The sequence below is a fragment of the Pseudophryne corroboree genome, chromosome 2 (assembly GCF_028390025.1).
Source record: "Pseudophryne corroboree isolate aPseCor3 chromosome 2, aPseCor3.hap2, whole genome shotgun sequence".
Lineage (NCBI taxonomy): Eukaryota > Metazoa > Chordata > Amphibia > Anura > Myobatrachidae > Pseudophryne > Pseudophryne corroboree.
In genome coordinates, this window is record NC_086445.1 from 733,579,613 (window position 1) to 733,588,514 (window position 8,902).

The following is an 8,902-nucleotide window of genomic DNA, read 5'->3' on the forward strand; positions in this document are numbered from 1 at the left end:
TTCCACAAATGGAAACAATGTTCAGAAAAGGATAGGAATATGTAGATCATGAAAATTTTATATGTCACTTTCATGATTTGTTTGTGTCTTCTTCATCTACCAAGCAGAACCTCAATCGAATCCAAACATCAGTGTACAAAGACGTAGGTACATGTATGTGTGAAATGTTCGTCCAAATCAGACATTATAGGCCAAAGCACTGTCCCAGCATACACTATAGGTTGAATGTTGTCCCACACCCAACCAGTGATTCCGTGACTGCCGAGTGCATATAGAGGATGTCTCGTCCTCCTCCCTGTCTTCCCCAAATATGGTCAAACATCTGATTTGCGAACTGAATACATACTTGTGTCTAGGTCACCGATTATTGTCTGAAATATTTTTTTTTCTTAGGTTAATAATTGATGGCAGTTATTGTTTACTGCCAAAGGGTGGACTGTCGTAGTCAAAATTATTACATAGAGAGAACATACAGACTACACACATTATGAGTCACTATGCTTGCAAATACGCGCAGCGAGCACAGCAATATATGGTAACATGCATTTACACGGACATACCACAGAGATGGATTTGACACTTATTTCATACAGCACATAATTATAACATATCAAGCGCCAGACATCATAATTATTTAAAATTATATAATGGATTAACGTCATGTATGCGTATTATTGGAGCGGAGCAAGATAGACATGTCATATTTGGTATTAAAGCAACCAGATTAATGTGTAGATTCATTTGATACTTGTTATTAAGTTGTAGGACATTGCAACAAGTAGTTATGATTAAATGTATGAAAGCTAAAATCACTCTTATTAGGACAATAGACATTCCAAACAGGTGATGGACAGGAAACTCAGGCCAGCCCTTTTGATGTTTTCAAGGCTGAACCTGGTTAGCATACGAACAGACCAGTGACTCATCATGAACGAGAAAGTTCCCTACCTTAGACTAGATGTGTGCACTCCCCCAAAGTAGATAACACATTGCTGATCAGACACACACAGGAGTTAGTTGCTGTTTTGTCCCAGACGATGGTGGAGATGTTGCCAGACCAGTTCCTGTATTTATTTGCTGAGAGAGAGAGATATATTAAGAGGAGGATGCATTGAGGGAATGGTATGGGATGCTGGCCTGTAACTGTATGTATATTGTATTAACTGATTACTGTATAAATTGTAACCATGTAACTATATGTATACTGTACATTGTGATATATTGAATACATATCATTTTAATAACAAATATATACATCAATGAGCTTTGGAACTCAGATAATGTGTGGGTGTATTCTTTTCTCTTAAGGGAAGTAGTGTTTTGAGATGTACAGCGCACTTTTATCGTATATGGTAATAAGATGCGCCTGGCGTCTGCAGTATATATTAGAGCGGGCATTTTAAATATTTGTTAGAAAGCAATTTGGTATTTACACAGGTATGCCCCTTGTAGAGTTGTGCCCCCATTTGTGCACCCTTTAGAGTTGTGCCCCCATTTGTTCATCCTGTAGAGTTGTGCCCCCGTTTTTTCTGCTTACAAATAAGAAAAATAAAAACAAAATTTAATGAATTAATACTCACCATCCCCGCTCCTGAATCCCGACTGCAGCTGAACTCCATCTCCGGCTGCCAGCACTTCTCCTCTGATCTATGGGAGAGAAGTCATGACGTCTCTCCCATAGCACAGCATAGACACTAGTGGTCAATTATGACTACTAGCATCTATGTGTCAGTCCCACAAGGCAGTGCGGTGCACAATGATGTCATTGCCACCGCACAGCAGTGACAGCACAGCACCAGGGGGCACCACCAGTAGGGAATCTTGCCACAGTGGTGGTGCCCTCCGGAAGGCGGCGCCCTGGGCAAAAATCGTGTGTGCCCATAGCAATATCCGCTACTGGACCTACCTAATAAAGAGATATGGAGGTACCTGCAGATCAAGCATTTTCTATCTGGCTTGCACCCCACTGGAGCTAATTTGTGTTCAACTATCCCTTTTGAGAATATGTGCCTCACCCATTTTCTCCACGTCATTCACTCTCAACCATTTATAAATTAATAATTGACCATGCCTTCCCTGCTACACCAAAATTTGTGCGGGATTAGGATACTGATTTGAATGGCTTGATAGGGGACAATGACTTGTCTAAAGATTTTAAAAATACTTTCTCCTCCTACAATATACTGGTGATGGAAACACACAATAAAGTACTGACAAGATGGTATAGCTGCGCTAGTCATTGGCTAAAATATATACAGGGGTCCCCAATACCTGTTGGAGATGCAGGGTGATGGTTGGACCTCCCATGCATATCTGGTGGGATTGTCTACTTATTAAACCTTATTGGCAGAAAGTAAATGAAATGGCTAGTCTCATTCTAGGAGAGGACCTTCCCGCTTGCAGTGGTTTCTGGTTACTAAACCTTTTGAGGCATCCTCAATACTCTTCTCTGCCACATTGTAAGTGCCTCTAAAGCAGTGCTACCTGTGCATTGGAACTCTAAAGTGGTCAGGGCCAGCAACAGGGGGGTCAAAGGGGACACCTGTAACAGATCCCCCAAGTATATGCTGTTTAGTGGCCAGCAGGGATGTGAATCATCTTGTCCAAATAGGGCAGCGAGCTATAGGTGGTGTGGGCGTAACCTCAGAGTGACAGGAGCCTCTCACCCAATGTGACTGTATGAGTGTCCGAGTCTGGCTCTGTTTCATGCAGTTATGGGACATGGCAGCAGCTCTGCTGGCAAGAATTCCTGTGCCCTGCACCTGCCTCTAATGGTGGGGTGTGAGGGATGCATGGTTCCTACTGTTCAGTGTTTTGGTCACTCCCTGGAGAAAGAGTGGATTGGTGAGGGGATACAAGGCTTTGGCATGGGGTGGGGGAACTGGGAATGCAGCATGGAGTCATTGGGGAGAGACAGACAGTGGGGTGTGTGGAAGGAAGGAGAAAGGGAGACACAGTCTGTGGTGTATGTGGAGTAAGGAGATTGTATATAAATATATGTGTGTGTGTGTGTGTGTGTGTGTGTGTGTGTGTGTGTGTGTGTGTGTGTAATAGAAGTATAGCTCCACTTCTGAGGGAAAACCCCCAAAATAATAGTCTAAGTTTGACAAAAAAATACAACCTTATGAATAATAGGGCGTCAGCAATCCCCTAAAGTTTCAGCATTGGTAAGATGCTGTTTCAAATTAAGATAAATGTGGGAGAATAGGGGTTCTGGCAACCAATGGTGTTTTACAAATATACTTAGAAGACTATAGTATAATAAAAAGGAGGGACATAGTAAAACTTTTTTTATAAAAAAATTTTTACAATAAGTTTATTGCCAAGATACATATAAACATTTTTTTTAAAAAGACATATCTTCAAAACATAAATGCATATATCATAAAAAATTAAGTGGAGTTATATATATATAAAAATTGTATACTAAAAGGACCGAGGAAAATGTATACGTTTTCTATAAAAAGTTTTTAAAAACAATTTTTAGAAGTATATAGAAAATAAAAAGGAAGTAAAATATTTTTTTTGTATAAAAATGGCTTATCTTAGTATGGAGGGTCATACGGGAATGGCCAATGCGTTTCGTCAGTCTGACTTCATCAAGGGGTAATGGTCAAGTGATCAGGACTGACTTTTATACCTGCTGTTATTGAGGATTCTAATTGTGACATCACTTCCTGTTAATTAACAGTTTATTAAATTTAGTGACTAATTTTTAGATAAACAATGAAGAAGCTAGTTCAAGATATAGGGGAGAGGCCGTATATTGTTTAATTCTAAAAAAACGAACATAAATAGTACATAATAGAGTGTAAATAAGATGAATTTCATTAATTGCGAGCACTTCTGCCACACTTCCTGTGTCAGTGGTTGCAAAGTGGGCATGTGCGCCCACCCCACTTCCGGTTTCATGGGCATAGAGATAACTGTATAGAGTGCGGTCTGCCACACTTCCATCCACAGAGTCCCATACACATGCCCCACTTCTGGTGCTGGCGTCCGTGGCGTCATGTGGTCATTCTGCTGCATCAGGGGCTCATGCTGGGCTGGCTCATGAATGCATCCTCTCAGTGGTTTATGCTGCTGGTGACCATTTTCACGGAGTCCACAATTGCAGACACACATTCTGGATAGTTTGTTTACAGGCACAGCTTATAAAAAATAATAAATAAAAGAAAGTGCATTTAATATTAATTCAAATAAGTGCAGCCCTTGTGATTACAAGGCTAATTTTACTATGATAGAGCAAAGCAGAATTTTTTCTTTTTGTTTATAAAACGGGCTTGATTATATTAGAGGGTAGTCTATTCCCTCTGTATAGAGGCACAGCTCAAAGATAAACACTAGAAATATATGGAGGATAAAACTAAAGAAAGAAAAAATATATGTAAAATAATCTAAAGTGTGTGGATGTTTTATATACACATATAAGGTGGTGCTTAGGCTTGAAAATTATATAATAGTACAGTGTGATTCCAGTAATCTAATACAGGTTGAGTATCCCTTATCCAAAATCCTTGGGACCAGAGGTATTTTGGATATCGGATTTTTCCGTATTTTGGAATAATTGCATATCATAATGAGATATCATGGTGATGGGACCTAATTATAAGCACAGAATGCATTTATGTTACATATACACCTTATACACACAGCCTGAAGGTTATTTTAGACAATATTTTTTATAACTTTGTGCATTAAACAAAGTGTGTGTACATCACACAAATCATTTATGTTTCATATATACCTTATACACACAGCCTAAAGGTAATTTAATACAATATTTTTAATAACTTTGTGTATTAAACAAAGTTTGTTTACATTGAGCCATCAAAAAACAAAGATTTCACTATTTCAATCTCACTCAAAAAAGTCTGTATTTCGGAATATTTGGATATGGGATACTCAACCTGTAGTAATCATATTGGCTATATAAAATTATGAGGAAAAGAAAGAGAGCGAGTTAGTGAATGTGAATGTTAAAAACATATTTTTTATATATTTTATATATGTATAAAGTGCTTTTTAGTGAATAAGGTATATGTGCATATAGCTATGTGTGCACTAGCTCTCCCACATAACTGCGTACCCATGCGTACATACATATGTGAACACAGTTCTGACATAGTGACGTTTTATGCCTGTTTTTACAGTACTTAATCTTCCCAAGTGGTCTCCCTCTTGGTACTAATAAAGCCCAACACTGCTTAGCTTCAAAGAGCAGATGGGTTTGGGCATGGAGCCAGTGTGGTATGACCGTATCTAATGGCTTGAAACTCAATAATCAGTCTGGTATCATTCCATGTAGACATATTTTATTGAGCTACATATTAATAAATAAGTGAATTATACATAAGTGGTGTGATGGGAGTGATAGGATTAAAAATTAATAAAAAGAACCTTCATAGAGGCATATAGGCATTACATACATTACCAGGAAAGTCCAGGAACAGAGCATTTTCTCCCTCATGGAGAGGGTCAGGTAGGCAAGTATGATATATATATATATATATATATATATATATATATATATACTAGTCCAGATGAAAATGGCACTCAGAGAACTTGAAGAAATGAAGAAATTTAATTCAGGTCATTAACGTTTCGGGGTCGCAAACCCCGTCCTCAGAATGAACACAACATGTTGTGTTCATTCTGAGGACGGGGCTTGCGACCCCGAAACGTTAATGACCTGAATTAAATTTCTTCAAGTTCTCTGAGTGCCATTTTCGTCTGGACTAGTATCTTATTGCTCTAACTGGCACCGGAGCAAGCTGTTCAATGGGATTTGAGTGCCGGCCGTCACTGGAAGTATATATATATATATATATATATCCTTCCTCCCTAGTATTCCTAGTGTTCCTAGTATTCCTTCAATACTAGCAGCAATGTTACACCAATCTTAAAACAAGTTATTAAAAAGAAACAAGCAGTAGCTGAGAAATTCGAACAGAACAATACATTACATTTAAAATGCTTGAATACCTCCAAAGCATCTATATGTAATCAGCATTTAAAGGGTACATAATCCTGTCATAATCTTACTTTGTTAAATCTTCACTAAAAGACCTGTTTTATATAAAACAACAGAGATAGCAGTATTACATTGTAGATGGAATAAAGCCCGATCCAGTCACCTATAAAAGGAATCATTCAAAGTGATATATACAATTGATATTATTTTACTTTTCTCTCTAATTTACCTCTCTCTGGGGGTCATTCCGAGTTGTTCGCTCGCAAGCTGCTTTTAGTAGCTTTGCACACGCTAAGCCGCCGCCTACTGGGAGTGAATCTTAGCATAGTAAAATTGCGAACGAAAGATTCGCAATATTGCGAAGACTTCTCTGTGCAGTTTCTGAGTAGCTCGAGACTTACTCTGCCAGTGCGATCAGTTCAGTGCTTGTCGTTCCTGGTTTGACGTCACAAACACACCCAGCGTTCGCCCAGACACTCCTCCGTTTCTCCAGCCACTCCCGCGTTTTTTCCAGAAACGGTAGCGTTTTTTCACACACACCCATAAAACGGCCAGTTTCCGCCCAGAAACACCCACTTCCTGTCAATCACATTACGATTACCAGAACGAAGAAAAAACCTCGTAATGCCGTGAGTAAAATACCTAACTGCATAGCAAATTTACTTGGCGCAGTCGCACTGCGGACATTGCACATGCGCATTAGCGACTAATCGCTCCGTTGTGAGAAAAAAATAACGAGCGTACAACTCGGAATGACCCCCTCTGTCATTTATAGTGCTGGTTTCACACAGATGCAGCTTAATGAATCATGACACCTGGAGCAATACTAGCAGCAATGTTACACAAATGTTAAAACAAGATATTAAAAAGAAACAAAAGGTAGTTGAAAATTTAGAGCAGAACAATACATTAAAGATGCTTAAATACCTCCAAAGCATCTATATATAATCAACATTTAAAGGGTATATAACCCTATCAAAATCTTACTTTGTTAGTTCTTCACTAAAAGACACATTTTACATGAAACAACAGGGACAGCAATATTACATTTTAGATGGAATAAAACACGATGCCATCACCTGTACTGGAATCATTTAAAGTGATACACACAATTGAGATGATTTTACCTCTCTATAATGAATGGGGTAATTTCATGATTTTCGTTGAGACCTCTTTGAATTAAAGTGTCTAAAGAAAGGATCCAGAAGGTCTCATGTTTTAGAAGTACCTGTTCCCTGTCACCCCCGTTTTTATCCACCGGTACATCCCAATAAATCTCAAAGAATCTGAATTAGCACCATGATGTTCACTTAAATGATGTGGTATACGATGATTCAACACTCGGTTTTTTATGTTTCTGACATGTTCTAATATTCAAATTGTTAACGCCCTCTTTGTCTTGCCTGTGTATTTAAGGCCACAGGGGTAAGTTAACGTATATATGCAGAATGTAGTATTGCAATTAAAAAACGTCTTTATAGTTTTTGGTTTCTGATCCACCTACCCCAAAATGACTTAGATCCCCTTTCTGCTCTATTGCAGACTTTACAGCTCCCACAGTTAAAAAAAATCCTTTAATGTCACTTAGGAAGCTACTATCATTTTTCACTATCTGTATTTATTCCAATTTACTCTTAGACACCATAGATTTTATACTTTTAGCTTTTTTTCATAAATGATATCAGGTTTTTTAGGCAGTCTCGGACCTAGAATTGGATCCAACAACAGTATTGCCCATTTTCTCTAAATCCCGATGTCCTGTACTGAATTGTGTTACAAATGGACCAAATATGTTCTAATGTTCTACATCCTTTTTTCTTTTATATACAAGAAGTGACTCTCTATCTTTTGCCTTCACTTTTGCTTTAGCTGATTCTACTAAGTCCTTAGGGTACCCTCTCTCAGCAACCCTGTTTTTATATATTTCAGCCTGTTCATTAAATGTGTCCATGTCAGAACAATTTCTTTTTACCTCAAAAATTGTGAATAGGGGATATTTTCTTTCCATTGGGGCAGGTGGCAGCTTGTAAACTCCAAATAGCTGTTGCTATCCACTTTCTTAAAATGGGTGAACGTTTCTATAAGACCTGATTTGGGGAAAGTTTTGGTACTGAGCACTAAATCCAAAAAGTCTAAACGGACGGGATTGAATGTCCCTGTGAAGCGTAGGTTGTAGTTATTAACATTAATCGCTTCAATAAAGTCAACCCACTCGGACTCACTTCCTTTCCATACTATCAGCACTTTGTCTATGTACCTTTTGTACATGACGATCTTATCCTTCGCAGCCCCACTCATGATATCCTGTTCCCGCTGTCCCATATAGATATTGGCCATGCTCAGTGTGCAGATACTGCCCATGGCTGATCCACACACCTGCTGGTACCGTTTCTCAATAAAAGTAAAGTATTTGGTTTTAAGGCAAATTCAAGACACTGACACACAAATTTAATCTTAAACCCATTTTCCTCAGCGTCATTTCTTAATATATACGTTCTACAGATGATACCACCATTATTGTGAGGAATAGATGTATAGAGTGTTTGTGTGTCTATTGAACACCACTTATAAGATTCTGCCCATTGTAGATCACCTATTATTTGTCACACTTGAGTTCAGTCTTGAATATAGGATTCAAGGGTGGGTATATATTTTTTAATACAGCTGTCAACGTATTCAGACACCCTTGATGTCAGTGATCAAATGCCACTGACAATTGGGCAACCAGGGAGGTGGGATAGCTCGTTATGGATTTTATATTAACATACTTATTGGAAAGTCCTTCTTTAAGAATCTGTTCCAATTCTACCAAGAAAATACTGGTAGGATCTTTTTCAACTTTATATATGAATTAGCATCGCCAAGAAGTCTATAAGCTTCCTCTTCATAGTACTCCTGTTACATAATTACTATCCCACCCCCCTTGTC

General features: G+C 38.4%; 1 pseudogene; it reads right to left on the bottom strand.

Moving 5' to 3' along the window:
- Positions 1-5,144: 5,144 nt before the first annotated feature.
- On the bottom strand, positions 5,145-5,264 carry LOC135052349 (5S ribosomal RNA; annotated as a pseudogene).
- Positions 5,265-8,902: the final 3,638 nt, after the last annotated feature.